Here is a 24,725-nt window from a genome sequence, read left to right on the forward strand (position 1 = left end):
CAAGCGGGGGCCGAGATAAAAGGGGGGTCCCAAAACGCGTTTTCCCCATGTTAATTTCCATAGGGCGGTCGATTTCACTTTTAGCCCGAACGGCTGAATGGATTTCCACCAAACTTGGCAAAATTGTAGGGACTGGTAGCCCGATGTGCCTTTGCTATGTCTCAAGATATGTGCTCCAGTGGATTTTGAGTAATTTAGGTTCAAAAAAATATATATATCTATAGGCGCTCTCCCGTGCGCGCACCGGAGTGCGCTCCAGGCGCGACACGCGACTTGCGCGCAGGTAGCTGATTGGATCTCAGTTGTCTGTAAACATTCTAAACAGTGCGGAGCGGCCGCCATCTTGTGTCTCGGTAAAATCGAGACACAAGGGGTTTGAAAAAAAAAGGGGCAAATGACCATAAGGGGGAAGAGTAGACCCCCTCTGACCCCCTAGGTTTGATGTAGGGACTAAAATAGGGTCCTGCAGGGCATTAAAATTTTTTTTTCGTTTTGCGCGGGGGAAGCGCATGGTACGCGCACCGGCGAAGCACGGGGAAAATCCAGGACCATATTTATGAAGGCCTTGCGCTGTTAGTTTTGCGCTTCCTGTGCGTCAATTTTTGTGACGCACCAGCGGTGTAAAAAAATGCGCATTGTTATGCAATATTTAAAAAGTGACGCATCTATCTAGATGCGTCACTTTTTAAATATAGTGCAACGAGGTACATTTTATTACACTGCTGGTGTTATGCGTCACTTTTCTGTGCGCACTCCTTATGACATTCCAGATGTGTCATATTTAATGTATGACGAATCATGTTGCAGATACAATATGGCGCAGAGTTTTAAAAAGTGACCCATGTACCTAGATGCGTCACTTTTTAAAAATAGCGTCAGGTATAATGCATGCAGAGGGGGTGTTCTCCCGCAAAAAGCTTTGTAATAGCGACGCAGTGAAATCTTTGAGATTTCACTGCGTCAGTTTTAGGATGCTGTTGCGTCAAAATCTTGTGCCTGCTTTACAGCAGGTGTTAGACTGAGGCAAGACCTTTCATATGCTGCTTTCCCCATTTGAAAGGACACATTACTGGAGTTGCGTCACTTTTGTGACGCACTCCAGCAATGCGTTACTTGGAATGTCATAAGGAGTGCGCACAGAAAAGTGACGCATTGCACCAGTAGTGTAAAAAAATGTGTTGCGTTGCGTTATATTTAAAAAGTGAGGTATCTAGGTAGATGGGTCACTTTTTAAAATCAAGCGCCACATTATATCTGCGTGAGGTATAATGCATGCAGAGGGGGTGTTCTCCCACTAAAAGCTTTGTAATAGCGACGCAGTGAAATGTTTGAGATTTCACTGCGTCACTTTTAGGATGCTGTTGCATCCTTTAAATATAGTGCAACGAGGCACATTTTATTACACTGCTGGTGTGATGCGTCACTTTTCTGTCCACAGTCCTTATGACATTCCAGATGTGTCATATTTAATGTATGACGAATCATGTTGCAAGGAGTTACAGATACGTCAGTATTTCTGACATATGTGTAAACATAAAAGTGATGCGAGGCCGGCGCAAAATTTTGACGCAATAGCATCCTAAAAGTGACGCAGGGAAATCTCATAGATTTCAGTACGTTGTTATTACCAAGCTTTTTGCGAGGGATTGCCCCCTCTGCATACATTATACCTGATGCAGATACAATATGGCGCAGAGTTTTAAAAAGTGACCCATGTACCTAGATGCGTCACTTTTTAAAAAATAGTGTCAGGTATAATGCATGCAGAGGGGGTGTTCCTTGCAAAAAGCTTGGTAATAATGACGCAGTGCGTCACTTTTAGGATGCAGTTGCGCCAAAATCTTGCGCCTGCTTCACAGCAAACCTTTCACATGGTGCTTTTTCCATGTGAAAGGACACATTATTGGAGTTGCGTCACTTTTGTGACGCACTCCTGCAATGCGTTACTTTTGTGTTTACAGATATGTCAGAAATACTGACATATCTGTAACTCCTTGCGAATTGATTAGTCATATATTAAATATGACATATCTGGAATGTCATAAGGAGTGCGTCCAGAAAAGTGACGCATCGCTATTTTCACGTAGCGATGCGTCACTTTTCAGAAATGAGGCCTCCAGTTTATTCACTGTGTCATAACTTTCTTTTCTAACACTCACCTTCTTTCAGTCCTCCTACTTCACTTCCTTTCACCTCTCATACCTTTCTGTTCTTTCTTACTCATTCTCCTTTCAATTATCAATGCACTATATTTCACTTACTCTTCATTTTTTAAGATTATAGCTCTTTGATGAGAATTGGAGGTAGTTCTGAAAAGAACTTTTGGTTTTCTTCTTTTAACTGAAGAGGAACAAAAACAGGGAATAGAAACTGCTCAACAGGAGCAAAAAGAAAAGAAAAAAATTAGGGGTGGGAAGGGCAGTGATGGTTCTCCAATGCCCGAACCATGAGCAGGACACTTTGCTCCCCATAGGTGAGGAGTTGATTGCAGTATCTGCATCTGACGACCCCATGGTTGAATGCAGGTTGAATGTTTGCTACCTGCCCATGAGATTGTTCTCTTCCAGAAGAAGTTGCTCCTCCTGTTGATGTAGAGGCCCCATCTCTGGGAACCTCCTGTGCCAGAGCCCTGACACTTTCCCGGGCAAAATTCTGGGGGTGCCTCCTCTCCACATGGCGAATCATGGTGAAGTTGCCAAAAGAGTATTTTTTTGGGGGGTTACCCCGTGACAGGACCTGTTTGCAGATCCTGCACTCTACTTTTGGTGCATTCACCTTCTTCTGGCCTTCTGGAAACTTAAAAAATTTCCAGATGAAATGTTCCTTCACCTTTGGGGTAGGAGGCTCTTCATCAATGAAATCATCTTCACTGCTGGATGGTCTGGCAGCCATGATGAATCCAGGAATATGGAGCAGCAAAAAAGGCAGGTCTTTCAGTCACAAAAGTGAAAGAAGAAGTGAAGGAAATGGGTGGGGATTTCATTCATTGTAAAAAAAAACTGTTAGCAACCAATGAAAAGTGTTATTTTAGGGTCACATGACCCGATGCGTTTACGCTGCGCGCTCCGGAGCACTTCCGGGTGCGTTTACGCAGCGCGATCGTAGGCGCTTCCGGGTCGCAAACGTGGCGCGATCGTAGGCGCTTTTCCGTGCGTTTATGCGCCGCGCACGTATGCGCTTCCGAGGGCACTTACGTTGCGCGCCGAAGTGACGTCATCAATCTTTTATAGAAATGCATAATCATTTTCCATATTAAAAAAAACAAATTTTATTTGTATGGTACGAAATGTTTTGCATTATTATTAACTTTTCATTCATATTTTTTTTTCACGAACGACAGTTGCGCTCTGGGTGCGCTTTCAGATGAGCTCTCGGAGAAGCTTACAGGAGAGCTTAGCTGAAAGCTTCCCGGAGCGCGCACCCAGAGCGCAAAAGAAAAAAAATATAAAAATAAATAAATACTTAAAAAAAAACAGCAAATTGTAAAAAAAAAAAAAGGTTAGAAACTCGATATACAAAGGAATTAGCATTTAAAAAACTATGAAATTCACTGAAAAAACCATAGGTTTCACACCAGTTATAGTTAGGAATTAGCATTTAAAAAACCTATGAAATTCACTGAAAAAACCATAGGTTTCACACCAGTTATAGTTAGGAATTAGCATTTAAAAAACCTATTAAATTCACTGAAAAAACCATAGGTTTCACACCAGTTATAGTTAGCTGGAAATTTTACTGATATAAAACCATTGAAATTCCCACGTTATAGTTAGTTGGACTCACTATAACTTGCGCGCCTGCAATGCACTGCTGATGACGTCACATATTACATCACTCATGACATGGTCAGTGACATCACTCATGACATCACTGATGACACCATCCAGTGAATGTGTGTCTTTCTGAAAAAATAAATATGTTTTATATATGAGTGTGTATACATATGTTTTATTCTAGTATATGGAGTATTGATTTATATAAGTGAGTAAATGTGAGAGTGAGAGATTGTAAGAGTTCCTGTTTAAATAAGTATGTGATTCTATAAGTGATTGTTTAAGAGAGTAAGTATGTGTAAGTTTCCTTAGGAATAAGGTGGTAGTGTGTGTATAGCTGTATATGCAAATAAATGGATGTTCAATAGTTTTTTTGCATGTGTGAGTATATGTGTGAGTAACTTTTGGAAGACTGTCGGTGTGTTAACGGATGTAAAGGTGTTTCACTACATATGATAAGTGAGTATATGTATGAATGACTATATAGAACTGTTGGTGAATGAGTAAATGTGTATATAAATGGTTGAATTACTGAATTGGTTGTTGTAACTGGTATAGGTATCGCCACTTTTTTGTAAATGTTAGTTTCTATTTTTGAATATGTGTTTCAGGGGTTACATTACACTGAAAGGAGGTCAGTCACTCTGTCACAGGGATGGTGTCATCAGTGATGTCATGAGTGATGTCACTGACCATGTCATGAGTGATGTAATATGTGACGTCATCAGCAGTGCATTGCAGGCGCGCAAGTTATAGTGAGTCCAACTAACTATAACGTGGGAATTTCAATGGTTTTATATCAGTAAAATTTCCAGCTAACTATAACTGGTGTGAAACCTATGGTTTTTTCAGTGAATATATATATATACACATATATATATATATATATATATATATATATATATATATATATATATTTTTTACCATACCAATCTTCTGATTAAAGAAGGCGCTGACTCCGTGAGTTTCAGTTCAAACGTATTTATTCCTTAATTCAGTTTCTGCTCAGACGCGTTTCGACGGACTCCTGCCGCCGCCATTATATATATATAATGGAAACAGAACTTAATAGGCAATTACATTTACTAACTATTAATTACTCATTAAAATGCTTCTGAGCATTTGTTTTACTTTGATCAAACATATCATTTACAATAATACGTATAAAGTAAAATATTATTTTTAATTATTTAGTGTTATGAGTGAATGTGATATTATTAGTTACGAGTTAATAATAAATATTTTAAATTAAGTTCCTTTTTTGCTTTACAATAAACATTTGAAATATTTTGTTATATTTTTTAAATTGCATCATTGTTCCCTATTCCTTACCATAGGGGATCTCCTCCCTTGTGTTGGAGATCTCTGCTTGGATGTGAAAAGTTACTGGCAATAACTTTACACTTGCAAATTTTGTCTTTGATGTCTCCACATGTAAATCTGCCTCTAGGTGTAACTCTACACTTGTAAAGGGTGACTAACGAAAATGTGTAGGCTGACTCCTAAGTGCATAAATACATTTACATATGCGTAAATAGATCTACACAAGTAATTTTATTTTTTATATAGACCCAGAATGTATTAATAGTATACCACTTCTCAAATCTTCTCAAATTTTCGATCAGGAAAAAAGAGTTTATCTTGCAGTCTTGATTCTAAACTCTGTCCTTATTTAGATCTTTTGCATTTTTTTAAACTTGCATTTGGGTTACTGGTACAGTTTTCTTTCCCACACTTGCTACCTCAATACATTAAGCTCCATGTAAACTCTCGGCTTCATTTTCTGCCTCGGTGGATCTCTGTGGCGCGTCTCATCAAGATTAATGTGTTGAAAATGGAATTTCAATTATTTTTATTATGCCAAACTTCGGCTTCCCGCCATTAAAAGTGTGGCTGTACAGTCCATTTAAGGGCTCCCCATCCTTGTTAAATAGTAATTCGTGTTTCGTGTCAATTTCCCCATTAACAATTTGCCAACTCTAGAGTTTGGGCAGATTTATAGAACAGCTGGAGTTCGAACTTTGCTTCTGTCCGTTGTGCTATTTGTACAATGGGACTTCTACACACTTAAGGCTTAATGACAGCAATGAAAAACCATCAACCTTAGCTGAATGATAATGGTATCACTGTTCTTCTTACAGCACAAAATTCACCACGCATAACAACACAGAGACTATCCACAGCATTTCAGATTGCTGTTGGGTTTTTGTGAAGATAAATTATGTGTAATTACAAATTAAAGAATTTCTTTATCCAGTTATATGTGTGCAGATCAACAATGCCCTGAATAAGTGAAATATCAACAGTTATCAGAACTAGCAAACATCTCTGCCTAGAACCCAGCTCCAAAACAACTCAAATCAATTGATTTAAGTTTTTCACATGTACTTTTGATGTATAGTTTCCTGCTTGATTTCAGATTGTGTTTGTATCAAACACAAATTATGCTGGATCACTGTTCTCATGCAGTGTGCTTTTGATGCACATGTTAAATTGTGCTCCCAATTAGTTCCTGATCCCAAGTGTCCCCGTTAATTACGATATGTGGAATAACCCTCGGTTCTGCACATATCACAATTAGCAAGCACCACACCCCTGCAATTTTCCACAGATCAATACGTTTGCAGTTTAACCCCTCCCATGCTGGTGACGGAACCGCTCCATCACGCCCCTCAGGTGGGCTGTGCTGGTGATGGAACTGTTCCCTCACGGCCCGCTCGCCGCGCCTGCGCAGCGCTGATTTCGCACCTGCGCGGCGCTGATCTCGTGCCTGCGTGGCGCTTTCTATTGAGCGGGCGAGGCCAATGCGGAACTGCTCCGTCAAAAAAAAAACAGCTCACCCGAGGGGCGTGACGGAGCGGTTCCGTCACCAGCGTCGGAGCGCCGCGCGGCCCCCCGCCCCTTAGCGCTGCAGTGGAATTGCCGCTGCAGCTAAAGGGTTAAACATACCAGGAAATGTAGATTTATGTGCAGTAAGCAAAATAATGCACTTATGCTCCATTTTCATAGGAATCAACAGCAGTTTTACCTCTGCCACCATCAATCATGATATATTTTCAATCACAGATGTTCCTTTTATTGACTCTGTGGTTTAGCAATAGATATTTTTAACTTCATCAAAAGGACTTTTAAACATTGAAAAACTCATCTATATTTCCAAGTGAGCATCACACATAATACATATATACATGACATAAATTTACTGTACAATGATAGACATAATTAAAACGTTCATGCATACTAAACAGTGGAAGAAATATAATTAGAACATTTATGCACAGACAGATCAATTATAATACGATTTTCGTGATTGATGGTGTCAGAGGTAAAACTGCTGTTGATACATTTGATATTAGATTCTGGCCTCTGATCTTCTTAAACAAATCTTTCCCCTTAGTTTGATATCCATTTTCATAGGTGACACTTGTAATTATAGCAATATATTGCATCTGAAAAAAAAAGATTCCCGGGGTATCATTATTTATCGAATGCTTTAAATGTTGATTTATTACTGGGCACCTAAAATCAGTGCCCTTGAATATAATAGCTGAGGACCTGTTTAGAAGTTATGTTGAATAGGGTAGGATGTTCTAAGGTTTCAACTTGGAAATGGGGCATTACAAATAGAATCAGTATTTACCCCAAATTCAACATCTTTATTACCAGTCCTTCTCCTGCTAAATTTCTGTAGGGTTGACCTCCTGAAAACCGTCAGAGGAAAACAGCATGGGTGTTATAATTATCACCAAAATTTAGGCTTTTCCAGGGCATGGCTTATTCGTTAAGCAAGATGGAGGCAGTCCTATGAGATTCTTTGCAGCGCGGAGCATGTCTTCATTTTTGAAGCCATTTATCGATGCATTTTGGACTTTGTACAGTCCAGCATCTTCCCTGGATTTGTTTTGCCACCTGGGGCTCTCCTAATTATTTTAATACTGGCACTCGCGCTCTGAGGGATGCGGTTGTCCCGAGCAGGCACCACCTCATGGGGTTCCTCGCTTGTCTTTATTTACTTGTCAGGAAGATGGTTTTCAGGTATTTATGGCCGCATCATTTATATTTCTACCAGGCTTCTGAATGACATCATTATTTACTTGTCAGGAAGATGGTTTTCAGGAACTTATGGCTGCATAATTTATATTTCCACCATTGCTTCTGATTGACTCTCTTTTTTATAATTTGCTTCAAAATATACTCTACTTCAAGTCTCCTATGGAAGACTGCTACTCTCCTATTCTCTTTTGGCCACCATTTTAGATTGTAACCTATATCTATTTGTCTGACGGACTCTTTTGACCTCCTTTTTTTAATACACATATGGTGGTGCTTATGGTTTGGCCAATTTTTTATATGTCTTGTTTTGCTTTCCAACTGTAATTTTGTCCTGTTCCTTTTCCCTTAATTTTATAGGCAGAAAAAGATTTTTGCAGAGGTCTCTTGAGCTGCCTCATTTCAAAAAGGCTAGTGACTTACATTTTATGGCCAAGGGTACCTCCCCTGGCACAAAATCTAAACGGGCTAAAAATGATTCTTCCTCACCTATCACATCCAAAAATAATATGATCTTAGATTCTCTTCTTGATGAGATGAGGGGCCTGCATCCTTTCGAGAGTGCCACTAATGGAAAATTACAACAAATTGAAGATAGATGAATTCTTATGGAGGGTAGGGTGGTTGAAATAGAGGAACACATTGGTTCTCTTCATGATATGGCTATGCCGATTCCTCTACTTGAACAAGAGATTTCAAGACTCAAGCTTCACACAGGAGATTTGTATAACAGAAATCAATGCAATAATCTTTGTTTGCATGGATTTCCGGTAGTTCTTGAGGGTCCTAATCTTCTTGATTTCCTGAAGAAATTCCCCACTAGACCTGCATTGCCTTCTTACTGCTCCTCCTTCTTAATTTGCAAGGAACTCATCATCTTGGCCATCTTAATCCGCTCTCCTCCAAACCTCAAGGGATCATTATGCTCTTTGTTGATTTGCTGACCTTGTACATGTTTTGAAAGTAGCTTAGGCCAAATGAAGGCTCATCTGGTTTGGTGATGACATCCTCATATCACAAGATATTTCCAATGTAACCAATGCCAGACATGAATAATTTCTCTCCCTGAGGCCTCAAATGAGACACCTGAATATACGTTATGGTATTATACAGTCCCTGCCTAGGCAAGATAACCTATGAGGGCACCACTAAATCTTTTGATGATCTAGGTAAATTGAAGTAGTTTCAATTTCAATTTCATTAGGGTATTGCGCTACATGCCTCTGAACTTACAGATACCACACAGGTTATGCCTACATCTACAATTTGCAGATTAGTATAGCTGTTTTGTATGTTTAACCTCTGTACCCAATACTCATGAGCAACTCCACACCACTAGCTCCGTACATTACACGGTTACTGTATTAATTTCATGCAATACTGTTTCATGTACCTTTGTCGAACCTTTAATGTGTTTCTGATTAACAATTGTTTTTTACTTACTCCATGTGGGCCACCGTTGGACATTGTACCAATGAAATGTACCATCTTCCTATGTATAATCACGATCACTTGTACTTTGTCTTGTGACCTCACTTTGGCTGCCATTTACGGCTTATATGAAATGTTGAAATTGTCACACCTCTCCAATCTTAATGCATTTACACCCATTATTCGGTTTACCTAAATCACTTCTCCATTAGCACCAGCAGGGTCCCTGCTCGTAGATTCCCCAGTGACCCAATGGTTAACTTTCACTGTTCACGCATGTTGCGTGTTACAGTCATTGGCTGACGTGGTTGCTTAGCAACGGGCGTGCTCTGAGTACACGCTTGTCGAGGCACTGCCTTATATCGCGTCCTGTTTCGTCTCACATTACATCGCGTCTAGGTCCCAACCGTGAGCCTACTTTATCTGATCGTCTACACGACGTGTAAGTCCAGGAGGGGGTTGCTGCTTTTAATTCACATCGGCACTTAATTAGCACGGAGTTAGACGGCTATCACTTTTCTGTCACACCGTGCTTTTAACCTCTCCCGTAGGGCTAATTTGCACTGTTATTTTTCACCGCTAAATATAGGTTTTGAAGGGACACCTTTGCACAGCAGCAGTCAGGAGGTTTCTTCGTCTTTAGTCACGGATCGAGTCACTGTTTGGGTATTTCAACCCCGCTGGCACGTCTAGAACACGAGGCACTGGTCATTAATAGGATCGCTAAGGGGCACTTTCCCTCACAAACAGTCGGCCTTTTCTGTCTCTAGGCACGGCTCTAGTCATTGCTGATTATTACCTAATTCAACCCCGCCGACACATCCAGTGCTGACAGCACTTTGGGCAATGTATATATTGTGGGTATCCGTGGCTCCTTTTTAATCAAGAAGTCTCTCTCGGGTGGTCTAAGAAAACCTTCTTCTACTCCAGCATCAGCAAGTTTCTCAATCAAAGCTCTGATGTTACTAGTGGGATCCCGACTGATCACTTGGTAACTTTCTCTAACTCCCAATTGTCTCTCAATTTCATTGACGTAATCCGTTGTGTTTTGTGGTACAACTGCACCACCTTTGTCCTCTGCCTTCACAATTAGGGGACTGTTCTGGCCCAATTCCTTCAGTGCCTCCTTTTCCTCTTTGGAGATGTTATACTTGATGTACTGCCTTTCTTCCAAGGAAGTCATAACTTCTTGCATCACGATCTGTTCAAATGCAAGAATACGTTGACTCATACAGTATGATCCAGGAGTGAAGGAAGATGGTGGTTTAAATGGGGTGGCCGTCACTTTTGGTGTATAATCATTTCTGCCAAAGTAGTACTTTAATCTGATCTTTCGGAAAAATCTTTGTAGTTCTAACTTTGTAGTGAAGGAGTCAGGTCTACTGGTGGGGACAAAAGAAAGTCCTTTACTGAGAACACTTCTTTCTGCAGATGAAATCTCATGATTTGACAGATTGATGATGAGATCTGTTAAATCCACGTGAGGTGAGGTGCCCTGATTCACACTCAGTAGTCCTTCTTGTATGGCTGTCTGGAATGGAAGAGGTGTAATCAAGGTGTCTTCCAATAGTCTGCTCTGGTCTGGTGAAAATATACTAGGCCTGATGTCTTCCAGTTCAGTAGCAGGTGTGTACATGGTATTAGCATCTGGTTCTTGTTGTACTGAGGTCAACGTGGTGGATACATTGGAATCCAAGTTGGATGTAGCACCTGTAGTCGCTGTCATCGTTCTTCCTTGTAGCATGGGGCTCAACACTGAGGTGTTAATGATCTTCTCCAGTGTCATTTCGGTGTGGCTTGGTAGGGAGATGCGAGTTACCATCTGTATGTTTGTTTCCAAGTTGAGATCTCGCCATGGACCTCCGGTTGGTAAAACCTCACCCTTGTGTTTCCTCTCGTGGCTCCTCTTCCTCGGTTACATTGCTTTTGTTCTCCCCAACCTTGCTTGGCTCCTGCGCCCTGGTTGGTTTGGTGGTAGCCTTGGTCTAAAAATGTTGTTGTTGCTGTGGACCTTGGAATGGTCTGCTTGTTGATGGACCATCCTGTTCAGATTCTGAGCCACTTCCCACTGATGAATCTGAGAAAGTGTGGAATCGTCTTGGTCCTTGTCTTCTTCTATTGGTAAAGTACCCTTGCTGGTCTTGCTGGTAATACTCCTCAGCCAAGTATGGGTATGTGTACTTCTTATCGTAGTTACGGACGTCCTTTGCGAGTTTGTCCAATTTTCTATTCAGGGTCACTGTATTGAATTCCACAAGTGTTTTTTCTGCCCCTTCAAGAGCTTCTTTTGCATTCGCTAGGGCTCCGTCTTCCAAAATTTCCTTCTTCAGGTCGGCTATCTCTTGGGTCAACCTTTTGACGTATTCTATAGCTGTCTTGACACCTAGCACCATCCAGTGTCTGGAGCAATTATTGGCCACAAAACTAAAACCTTCTCTAAATGTTGGTACGTCAATGAATATTGCTGGTTCATTCTTGATTTGCAGGCCCTTTGGTATTATGTTAGACGAGAGTTATTTTGTTAAGACATGTCCATGCAAACGGGATCTGATCAGTTTCTTTTCAAGTCTTTCTATTTTAGGCAGTTTTTCATTCAAAATAGCATCTACAGTGGTACGATCTGAACCTAACAAAAAGTTAGATGCTCCCTGCTCCTGTATGAGCTTGGCGATGTAATCCTCGCTATATGAAAGTGTTTCTTTATCATTCATATTCAATGTGATGCAACATTCAGAATGTCAACAATGTTGTTTCAAAGACTTAACAATAAGGAGGAAAACCCTTGCAGGTATGCACCTGCAATGAATACAATTCAACAAAAGGGGTAACCCTGTGTCCCTCAGAACCTGGGTATTGGTAATTAAACAAACAAATGGTTCTTTTAGGTATGACCAAATACTTTGTAAAATGCTAGTATATGCAAATGAAACAAATATAAACAGTCTCTGATACAGAAATGCAAATTGAGAAATCAATGCTCAAGCAGAAAAAACTAATAAGTGATATAGCCAAATGTTGAATTCATAGGCATTTATATTTAGAATTCAAAATCGTTTGTGCTGAATTACTCCATTCAGTTACAAAACAATCAATACAAAGTAAGACCATCAAACATGAATACAGTTCAGTGACAGTAGGTGCAAAGAGTGGTCAGGTGCTAAAATATATATACAGTGATAATGAATAAATACAATTATGTACAAAGATGATAGATAGGCCAACAATTAAATAATCTCCAGGGAATCCTAATACAATGTAGAGGAATCGTGGAGTGTTCTGGTCCTAATTGGACATCGATGTTTCGACCCTAATGCGCCCCAGTCGGTGGTAGCGGCGGGTCTTTTTCAAGTCTGGAGGTGGACGAATGACAGTCTGCAATGTATAAGGCGAGGTATCAGAGAGAATATGGTGCAATTAAAATTTACACAAAAGTTGGAGGTGAGCGCGAATGTACTCACATAAATCAGGAATAACGATTTGCCCGATGTACTGCCAATCATATGCTGGTCATACCTATAGGTAGGGAAAGGAAACTATTTGAGTAACCTTTAAGGTTGAGATTAAAACCTAGTGACTAATGGACCTATCAACTGTTAAGTCATGCACTGGATGTGTCGGCGGGGTTGGATTAGGTAATAATCAGCAATGACTAGAGCCGTGCATAGAGACGGAAAAGGCCGACTGTTTGTGAAGGAAAGTGCCCCTTAGCGATCCTATTAATGACCAGTGCCTCGTGTTCTAGACGTGCCAGCGGGGTTGAAATGCCCAAACAGTGACTCGATCCGTGACTAAAGACGAAGAAACCTCCTGACTGCTGCTGTGCAAAGGTGTCCCTTCAAAACCTATATTTAGCGGTGAAAAATAACGGTGCAAATTAGCCCTACGGGAGAGGTTAAAAGCACGGTGTGACAGAAAAGTGATAGCCGTCTAACTCCGTGCTAATTAAGTGCCACCAGTAGACCTGACTCCTTCACTACAAAGTTGGAACTACAAAGATTTTTCCGAAAGATCAGATTAAAGTACTACTTTGGCAGAAATGATTATACACCAAAAGTGACAGCCACCCCATTTAAACCACCATCTTCCTTCACTCCTGGATCATACTGTATGAGTCAACGTATTCTTGCATTTGAACAGATCGTGATGCAAGAAGTTATGACTTCCTTGGAAGAAAAGCAGTACATCAAGTATAACATCTCCAAAGAGGAAAATGAGGCACTGAAGGAATTGGGCCAGAACAGTTCCTTAATTGTGAAGGCAGAGGACAAAGGTGGTGCAGTTGTACCACAAAACACAACGGATTACGTCAATGAAATTGAGAGACAATTGGGAGTTAGAGAAAGTTACCAAGCGATCAGTCGGGATCCCACTAGTAACATCAGAGCTTTGATTGAGAAACTTGCTGATGCTGGAGTAGAGGAAGGTTTTCTTAGCCCACCCGAGAAAGACTTCTTGATTAAAAAGGAGCCACGGATACCCACAATATATACGTTGCCCAAAGTGCTGTCAGCACTGGATGTGTCGGCAGGGTTGGATTAGGTAATAATCAGCAATGACTAGAGCCGTGCCTAGAGACGGAAAAGGCCGACTGTTTGTGAGGGAAAGTGCCCCTTAGCGATCCTATTAATGACCAGTGCCTCGTGTTCTAGACGTGCCAGCGGGGTTGAAATACCCAAACAGTGACTCGATCCATGACTAAAGACGAAGAAACCTCCTGACTGCTGCTGTGCAAAGGTGTCCCTTCAAAACCTATATTTAGCGGTGAAAAATAACGGTGCAAATTAGCCCTACGGGAGAGGTTAAAAGCACGGTGTGACAGAAAAGTGATAGCCGTCTAACTCCGTGCTAATTAAGTGCCGATGTGAATTAAAAGCAGCAACCCCCTCCTGGACTTACACGTCGTGTAGACGATCAGATAAAGGAGGCTCACGGTTGGGACCTAGACGCGATGTAATGTGAGACGAAACAGGACGCGGTATAAGGCAGTGACTCGACAAGCGTGTACTCAGAGCACGCCCGTTGCTAAGCGACCACGTCAGCCAATGACTGTAACACGCAACGTGCGTGAACAGTGAAAGTTAAACATTGGGTCACTGGGGAATCTACGAGCAGGGACCCTGCTGGTGCTAATGGAGAAGTGATTTAGGTAAACCGAATAATGGGTGTAAATGCATTAAGATTGGAGAGGTGTGACAATTTCAACATTTCATATAAGCCGTAAATGGCAGCCAAAGTGAGGTCACAAGACAAAGTACAAGCGATCGTGATTATACATAGGAAGATGGTACATTTCATTGGTACAATGTCCAACGGTGGCCCACATGGAGTAAGTAAAAAACAATCGTTAATCAGAAACACATTAAAGGTTCGACAAAGGTACATGAAACTGTATTGCATGAAATTAATACAGTAACTGTGTAGTGTACGGAGCTAGTGGTGTGGAGTTGCTCATGAGTATTGGGTACAGAGGTTATAACACACAAAACAGCTATACTAATCTGCGAATTGTATATGTAGGCATAACCTGTGTGGTATCTGTAAGTTCAGAGGCATGTAGCGCAATACCCTAATGAAATTGCAATGAGCTCAAAGTAGGCCCATTTGTTTCGATATTTCCTCATGTTCATTTAGGCCAGCCGCTACGGAGTTTAGAACATGTATCCATTTGCATTCCTTTCTGTTAAGGGCAGAAGTCAGTGAACCTCCTCATGGATTAGTGTTTATCTTTTCCAACACTCTCCAGCGTATATTCTCAGGTCCATGGTTCTGGGTGATGAAATGGTCCAATCGAGGAGCTCCTTGCACTTTGCAGCGGATCTTACTCATGTGCTGTAAATCTCTCGTTTTAACCTTCTGGGTGGTTTGCCCCACATAAGGTTTATTGCACGGACAAAGGATTAAGTAAATCACATTTGTGGTGTTGTAGTTGGTTAGTGATGGCAGCATATGTGTTTTACTGTTAAATCTTATGTCGTGACTCAATTCACATTATCCAATTACTGGAGGATCAACCATATGATAACATCAACCAGTTCATGGTGACACTTGATGTATCCTCTCTTTATACGTTGATACCACAAGACATACCCATAAAAGTCATCAGGGGGATGCTTGAAGAACGCATTGCACCTCATTGGATACCAACGTACTTTATAATTAACCTTCTGGAAATTGCGATGAAGAAGAACTACTTTGTCTTTAAGAAGCAATTTTACTACCAGTGTAAGGGCGTGGCAATGGGGGCCACCTACGCACCTAGTCTGGTGAATCTGTATATGGATAACTATGAGGAGGAGAACCTCTATACAGAAGACAACCCATACATCAATTCAATATCTATCTGGAAAAGATATATTGATGACGTCATGATGATTTGGTCAGGAACAGAATCAGACCTACTCCTTTTCTTTGATTGGCTAAACAAGAGGAATGATGACATCAAATTCACCATCAACTAGGATCGGAACAGCATTGCCTTCCTGGATCTCACCTTCCAAGTAGAGAATGGCTTGATCTATAGTGATCTATATAGGAAACTGACTGAGAGAAATACTTTGCTCAAATATGACTCACATCTTTCTCGCAACCTCCGCGACAACCTACCCTATGGTCAAGACCTAAGGATGAGGAGGAACTGCACCAAAAGGGAGGACTACTTCAAGGAAAGTGATACACTGACTAAACGCCTACGGGAACGTGGCTACCCCCTGGGCCTACTGAAACGGGCTAAGAAGAGGGCATGGTACTGCCCGAGAGAACAACTTCTGAGCCCCAAAGAAATAAAGCAAAATGCCAACAGCCTGGTCTGCGTAACCACTTTCCATTCCAAAAGTAACATCACCAAGAAAACAGTATTGAAATACTGGAACCTGGTAGCCTCGGAACTAAGAATGGAGGAGAGTCCGTTGTTTGCATTTAAGAGGGGACGCAACATGAAAGACAATGTTGTCAAAGCATACCTCAAGCCACCCAAACCATTAAGCCTGTGTGATCAGCTTGGTATGCCCCCCGTCTTGGGCCATTTCAAGTGTGGGACATGTAAGGCCTGTCCCTTTAACATGGAGGGTCCCCGGCTGACACTTAACAAGTTCAAGTTTCAATACTTTATTCGACAGCATTGTCATAAAAACATTTTTTTCCCTATTCTAAACAGAAATAAATACTACGCTAAGTTTAAGATCGACATAAAATACACATTAAATTCAATCAAATACAATAAATGCTGGCGAATTCTTTCAGCTTAAAAAAAAAAATTCATACATAAAAAATCAGAGTCACTGTGCCTAGTTCATGATAAGTGGGATTGATCTTAAAATTAGATATTTTTCCATCATGTATAATCAATTGCAGTTAAAGGGCGTGTGCGAATTATCCAGGCCCATCCCAAGTATTTGGCTAAGGCGATTGCAAGACTGGTAGCCTCGGAACTAAGAATGGAGGAGAGTTCGTTGTTTGCATTTAAGATGGAACGCAACATAAAAGACAATGTTGTCAAGGCATACCTTGAGCCACCCAAACCATTGAGCCTGCATGATCAGCTTGGTATGACCCCGTCTTGGGTCATTTCAAGTGTCGGACATGTAAGGCCTGTCCCTTTAACATGGAGGGGCCCCGGCTGACACCTAACAGTAAAACTCATATGCTGCCATCACTAACCAACTGCAACACCACAAATGTGATTTAATTAATCCTTTGTCCGTGCAATAAACCTTATGTGGGGCAAACCACCCAGAAGGTTAAAACGAGAGTGTTACAGCACATGAGTAAGATCCGCTGCAAAGTGCAAGGAGCTCCTCTAGTGGACCATTTCATCACCCAGAACCATGGACCTGAGAATATACGCTGGAGAGTGTTGGAAAAGATAAACACTAATCAAAGAGGAGGTTCACTGACTTCTGCCCTTAACAGAAAGGAATGCAAATGGATACATGTTCTAAACTCCGTAGCGGCTGGCCTAAATGAACATGAGGAAATATTGAAACAAATGGGCCTACTTTGAGCTCATTGCAATTTAATTAGGGTATTGCGCTACATGCCTCTGAACTTACAGATACCACACAGATTATGCCTACGTCTACAATTCGCAGATTAATATAGCTGTTTTGTATGTTATAACCTCTGTACCCAATACTCATGAGCAACTCCACACCACTAGCTCCGTACACTACACGGTTACTGTATTAATTTCATGCAATACTGTTTCATGCACCTTTGTCGAACCTTTAATGTGTTTCTGATTAACGATTGTTTTTTACTTACTCCATGTGGGCCACCGTTGGACATTGTACCAATGAAATGTACCATCTTCCTATGTATAATCACGAACGCTTGTACTTTGTCTTGTGACCTCACTTTGGCTGCCATGTACGGCTTATATGAAATGTTGAAATTGTCACACCTCTCCAATCTTAATGCACCGGAGCGCCATAGCTCATGACGAGCTGACCTCGTCATGAGCACCCAAGGGGTTAAGAGCTAGGGTTGGAAGCAGTCTTTCAAGATTTAAAATACCTGCAATTGGTTTCCTGGTTTGCAGCAGGAAAGGGGTACATACTCAGAGATTGAGATGGAGCAAACCCTGCAAGATGTCCTCCTTAAGAGAAAGGAAATCTCAATTTGGTATAAAAAATCCTTGGAGGCTGAAGATGTGGAATCCCCCCTGTAGCATATAGTCTGGAACCAATCCCTCTAGATTCTAATATTGAAGATCTGTATGAACCCTCTTTGAAGCTCCTTTTGTAAATTTGCTAAGCCGGCTAGCCTAAAAAAGAAACACTTTTTTGCCACTTTTTTGTTGTCAATAGACTTTATTAAACACCTGCAAAGATTTCTAGGTTTGCCCCACTTTCCTCCCCTAAATATCTAAGATATGATCTTTTTAATGCAAACAATATTCATATTTTTTATGAGTGTCCCAAGCGTAGGGATTTCTGGAGGGGAGTGGAGTAAGTCTTTGGCTGTATTTTCAGATTTAAAATCAAGGTAAATGTCACTCTGGTTTTATTTGGAGATGACGGCGCGATAAGTAAGAAGCTGCAGCAGCTACATAGAGGTATGTTGTTATAACTGCTTTAATTGCCAGGTGGGAAATCTGTAAGAACAGGAAAGATCCACTGCCCCAAAAGCTTAAAGACTGGCTTAAAGCTGCATTTGTTATGGCCCGTTTTGGACCAGGGTGGAGTAAATGAGAATGATGTGAACATCTGGCAGGCCCTACTATCGTTGGGTAGAGGTCTGAGACTTGTATAGCTCTCCCGGGCCCTATGATTACACCAAGCTACCAACAAAGGGGCAGGTCTGGTATGGCCGAAGCAAATGTAGCAGCGGTGTGGCGCAAAGGTCGGGAGGGCGGCTTCTTTTTAGGAATTGCTGACGCTTAATGGTGAGATGAGGACAAAAACAAATGAAGGGTCTCATGTTGTGGTGACTGTGTGATTATCAATTTTAGAAGATCAAGTGTAGCCCATGCTATCTTACATTCTCTCAGCCATACTTGTTCCTCCCTGGAGGGCATCAGAGCCCTTGTGCTGGGCTTCTTCTACCCTCATGAGGCTGACTGGCTTCAGGTCAAGTGCCTGTTACAATACTGAACCAGATATTGCAAGGAGCAAATTGGCATACCACCACTCCCACTTTACCTCCCCCTTAGCTTTATTCAATAGGTTTGATGTTTTGTCCCCCTTAGAGCAACTGAATTCCCTACCTCACCGGGTATTTCCTTCCGCAGCCAGGCCTAACTGCCTAAGATCAGCACTATCTAATCAATTGGGCATTAATGACCTTCCTAAGGAGGCTGAGTTTCTGAGTTTAATTTTGATGAATGTGGTTGGACTGCATACCAAACAGGAGGCTCCAAACTGGCTGAATGTAGTGGACCATCACCAAATAATTTGTTGCCAAGAGACATGGTTATCGGACTCGCTGATTATAAATGTGTTTGCCACCTACCATCTCGCAACCATTCCCTCTAAGTCAGGTCACGCTAAAGGGGGCCTGTTTTCTTTAATATCTGTTCCTTTGGTTGACTACATAGTATACGAGACCACTATCACACCCTTTTACCATATCCTTTGATTACCTTGCAGAAGCCATTTGATTTGGTACTTGTATATTTTCATTATAATATATTTGATCATGCAGAAACTAAAGTTGTGGATAGTATAGAGGATGCCCTAAATAAGATATACACAAACATAAGATGGAAGGTGCACACAATTAGAGTCCAAAAGAAAATGGTGTATTGTATATCTTCTTCTTTATTTAACAATATTCGTCAGATACAGGCACAGCCAACGCGTTTCGTTCCATTTGCTCAACTTCGAAACACCACTGTATCAAGTCCCTGAAATCTGCCATACTCTGAAAATCATTGAACTTAACGTTGGGATACCTACTGGGCTGACTCACTCGTACCTAGTGTGAACACCGCCTTATAATATATGGAGGTCATATGCCTCTGACAAACAATTGCCATCTGCTGTTTGATCCACACGGTTGTGTCCGAATAGGTTGACAACTTTTTGATTCGCCCTGATGAAGTTCCACAAGGCAAATGGAACGAAACGCGTTGGCTGTGCCTGTATCTGACGAATATTGTTAAATAAAGAAGAAGATATACAATACACCATTTTCTTTTGGACTCTAATTGTGTGCACCTTCCATCTTATGTTTGTGTATCTCTGATTTATACACCTATTGGTAGCAGGTGTAGGAGGAAGTTTGCACCATCCAGAATTTAGAACGATAGGATTCGTAGTGCTTGACCTGGTCTGCTGCCTTGATCTTTTGGAACTTTGCCCTAAATAAGATTTTAAATGATCACACAAAGGAGGTATCAATATTTTGGGTCGGAGGTTTTAACATTTAACATTAACTATTCTTTGGTCATTATTGTTTAAATGCTGTGTATCGTAGCACCTGGCCATTTCATAGTGTTTTTGTTCATGTGAAAGCAGAACTGGTTTAATGCTAGTCTCTGTTAGAAAGAGTTCGCTGAGTAGCGGCCATCACAATTAGGTAACTACCTCTTGACTTTTAGCTGTAGATAGATCGGATCTGTCAGCCTAAAAAACTATTAAGATACTGCAGATGATGACTCCATGGCTAGCAAGTTAACAGATTTTCCTCTTTGGGAATGATATATGCATTTCTGGCATATTCAAACATGATCACTAGGCAGATTCAGTGAAGGTATTTGACGCATCATACACTAAAAAATGTGTTATCAGCATGCTAGAAAAATAGAAACCTAATAGCCCTAATCAATTGAGCTAAAAGAGTGACAAAACTGTTAAGCTAATAAGGGCTAACAGGCACATGCATCAAGCATTACAAAAAAATCGCAAAATTAGCAAATCGCCATAAAATGGCTTTTGCGATCACAAAATACAGTGTAGCAATGCATCAACTACATGTTTGGGAAAACACAAGTTTTGGCAAATATAAAGAATTGCTAAACAATCTGCGAATATTATTGCGATTCTATATTTGTGTCTCCCAATTAGCAAATCGCAAATAAAGAATCGCAAAATATATGCATGAAAAATCGCAAATTGCGATTCAACAGAAAATCGCAATTTTGCAAGTGCTAAATAAGGAGGATCACAACCAGGTAGTAATCATGAGTGCAATTCAGATACAGCTGAAAATCAACTTAAACTTATTTAACCATACCCAGAATGAGCTACCACATTTCACAATGGCAGGGATTTACCTGATGGCAAGGAGGATGAGACTGTAGGCTGCTGGACACAAACGTAGGTGAATAAATGAGCGCATTTTCAGAGTCCGCATAACTTTGCTAGGACAGCAAGAGGATGAGATATAGGATAAGTATATGCTCAATGCAGCAATAATCCATGATCTAATCAATGATTTGGATCCCATTCTGCAACAAAAGACACGTAGGACCAATGCTATCCCAACGCATGTGCATGTCCTATGTTGCCTACACCTACTGAAGTCAGGCAGTTTTCAGGGGGTCATTGCAGTAGCTGGAGATGTGTCAAGTCAAGTCAAGTCAAGTCAAAACCACTTTATTCGATTATTTAAAATCATAAAAGTATTCTAGACATATATAAGACAATTAAAACATAATAAAATCAATTAATACAATATTAAACATGACGTAAATTTAAAAAACGGTTTAAAAAAGAGTATTTACACAAAATTCATTTCAGTTTGCGCTCAACAGTACAGTAAACAGGAATTAATTATCTATCCTCAATTGTGAATCCAGTCTTGTCCTTAATCTCTTACTTCTTACAGATGCAGCCAGGAAACTAGCAGTACAATACATAATTACAGGAGAATCCATCATCTGTAAATATAACAGTGCGGGCTTGTACTGCGTAAAACCCATCTACTTCAGAATTGGTTTTAGGTATCGAATCTGAGGTTCACAATAAAAAGAGCAAAAAAACAAAAAGTGCGCATTATCCTGGGTGGAAAAACTGTCACATTTACATGGGGATGACTCCTCAAGCCTACACCAGTCTTTTTTGTCCCACAGGACCATATAAATTTGATTGATGCGCCCTCACAGAGGGTTTGCATAGCTCAACCGCTTCACGCTCGGCAACACATAGGCTAATAAAGTTAGTCTTCACCCACGTTAGGTCAGCTTTACACAGGGATTCTGGGCGATCAAAGATCTCAGGGCGTCCCAGCTTCGCAGCCAAGGACTCAACATAGGAGAGCCATGAATATCCCTCCTGTGGTCTAAATTAAGACACTCTTTAATGATCCTGTGGTTAAGGCTAAGGTTCGGATTTAGCCAGAGCTTGATCCACATCAGGAGCGGAGCTAGATTTATTGTGTCTAGAATGTAACCCAGGCCTAGCTCAAGGTGTAGGGAATAGGTAGCAGTTGACTGAGGTAGGCCCAGCAAAGATCGAAGGAATTTATTTTCCTCTATTTGGATACGTTTAGAATTAGCATATCCCCAGACTGCAGCCCCGTATCTAGCAATAGCGGCAGTCCTGGCTTTGTAGATGGCCAAGATAGCCTCGATTGGTTTTCCCCCTAGTCTCTTTGCGAACCCCAGAATTGCAGAGGATGAACTTCTCACCGCGTTTGCTTTGGATGTTAACTGCGGTGACCAAGTACCCCTTCGATCAAAAATAACCCCTAAGTAGGTAAAAACGTTCACACTTGTGATAACCTCACCGTCACAGAAGAAGGTTTTTTCTTTTATTTTACTACAACCTGCTGACATAGTGTGGGATTTACTCTTGTTAACCACCAAGTCAAGACTAGACATGAAATTTCCAAATGAATCAAGTAGCTTTTGCAGGGCAATTGGGGTCCTGGCTATTAGCACCGCATCATCGGCATAGAGGAGCACCGGGATTGGTGCGCCCCCCATGCTCTGGATATCCTGCGTGACTGCCGTTAGGTCATCCTCCAAAGAATTCACGTATAACGTGAATAACATTGGGGCCTGTATACAGCCCTGACGGACCCCTCTAGTTGATCTGAAGCTTGCCGTACATTTCCCGTCTGTTGTCATTCTAATGCAGGCTCTCAGATCTTTATGGAGCTCTGCCAGAAAATGTACCAAGGAGCTATCAAGGCCCAACTTCAGGAGCATTGCCCACAGCCTAGATCTATTGACAAGATCAAAGGCTGTGGACAAGTCCATGAAGCCTAGGAATATCATTCCCCCTTTTGCCCTTGTATATTTGGAGATTATAAGGTGGAGATGGAGGCATTGATCCTCTGTACTCCTCCCTGACCTGAATCCATATTGTGCCTCGGACAGAATATTGTTCCCTTTGGCCCAGGAAGCTATTCTTGCCAGGACAACCTTCCCTAGAATTTTAACTGAGGAGTCCAGCAGAGATATAGGTCTATAACATCTAGGGTCTCCTCTCTGCCCCTTTTTAAATATTGGTACTATCGTAGCTAGGGACCAGGTATAAGGGAATCCAACTACTGCAGAAGCGTTAAAAACTTTCGTTAAAATATTAGCCAAGAACAGCGGATTTGCCTTAAACATATCCGCTGGTACCCCATCGGGACCCGGGGCCTTTCGTCCCGCAGTGTCCTCTATTGCTCTGAGCACTTCAATTATGTCAAAACTCACAGACTCCAGGGGGATATCAGAAGTAGGGACTACAAAGGGTTCCAGCTCCATGTTGCTACCATAATTTTTTTCAAAATGGCTAAGCCAATCTGCCTCAGATATATTAAGTTCCAGCACAGAATTTTGGTCACCTGAAAGCAGAGGAGTATTAATAATTGACCAAAACTTTGCACTGTTTTTAAGGTGGCTTTGTCCATAAGTTCTGCCCAGGCATCGCTCTTTAGTTCATTTTTACGCGTTTTAATTGCCATAGTAAAATCCTTTCTTAGTTGCGCAACTAGAGCTTTGTCTCTTGGGCGAGTATTGAGTGCTTTCTTAAGGCGGTTATGGGCTTTACTGCAATTGTTATCGAACCAGCCCTTCAGCGGTTTCTGTTTGCCCCCCTGACCTTTAGCTGTTAGGTTTATAGCCACAGACCGACAAACACCTTCAAAGGAGGATATAACCTCCTCGCTCCTAGCGAGGGGATTGGCACAAACATTCAAATCCTCAGCAGCCAAAGAGGTTAAGTTTAAGAAAAAATCATCAGGAACTACCTTTTCCCATTTAATTCTTCTCCCCTGGTCCTTAACCTTTAGTGACAATATAGCCTGGGTGGCAACAAACGATTTTAGCAGCAAAGAGCTGTTTGCTAGCTCCATCCCCACAGGATTATGATCACTCATTGGCATAGCGATTGCATTGTATGAAATCACATACTTAAGGAAACCTAATGAAACAAAGATAAAATCAATTATCGAGTCACTGGCCCTTCCCGTGTAAGTAGCAACCCGTGTACTGTTATCATAAAACTCTGCCTCATACAAATCATTTTCCATTAATACATTTTCAAGGACCAAACCCTTCTGAGTATGTTCTAGATGAGGGGGGGAAACACTATCAGGCCCATCTTCATCCGTTAGAGCACAATTTAAACATAAATGTACATTAAAATCGCCCATCAAAATAAAACGACAATAAGTGGTTTGCTTTTCCTTGTAGAGGGTTAAAAAGTCTGCTAACCATGTAAGGTGCACAATTTCTGGGTATCCGTTCGGTGCATTGTAACAGTTTACAAGAAGCAGTTTACAACCATCATCCAAATTTATCTCTAGGACAAGAAAATTGTGAGTGGCACAGTCAATCATAGTAATTTTGCCCTTGATATTCACCGATACCAACGTCAAGAGACCTCCTCTGTTCCGGCCTGCTGGGGAGGGCAAGGCAGGTACAAAAAAGGAAGTAAAGCCATCCAACCAATAATCACACTCCGCGTCCCAGGTCTCTTGGATAGCAATAATGTCATAAAGCTTTACAAAGTTCGACCAGTTTGGGTCACCCTTCTTGGACCGTAAGCCAGCAATATTCCAGGATAGCAGCCTAACCATGTCCCCTTTTACAGTACT

Source organism: Lissotriton vulgaris, chromosome 8 (genome assembly GCF_964263255.1).
Source record: "Lissotriton vulgaris chromosome 8, aLisVul1.2, whole genome shotgun sequence".
Lineage (NCBI taxonomy): Eukaryota > Metazoa > Chordata > Amphibia > Caudata > Salamandridae > Lissotriton > Lissotriton vulgaris.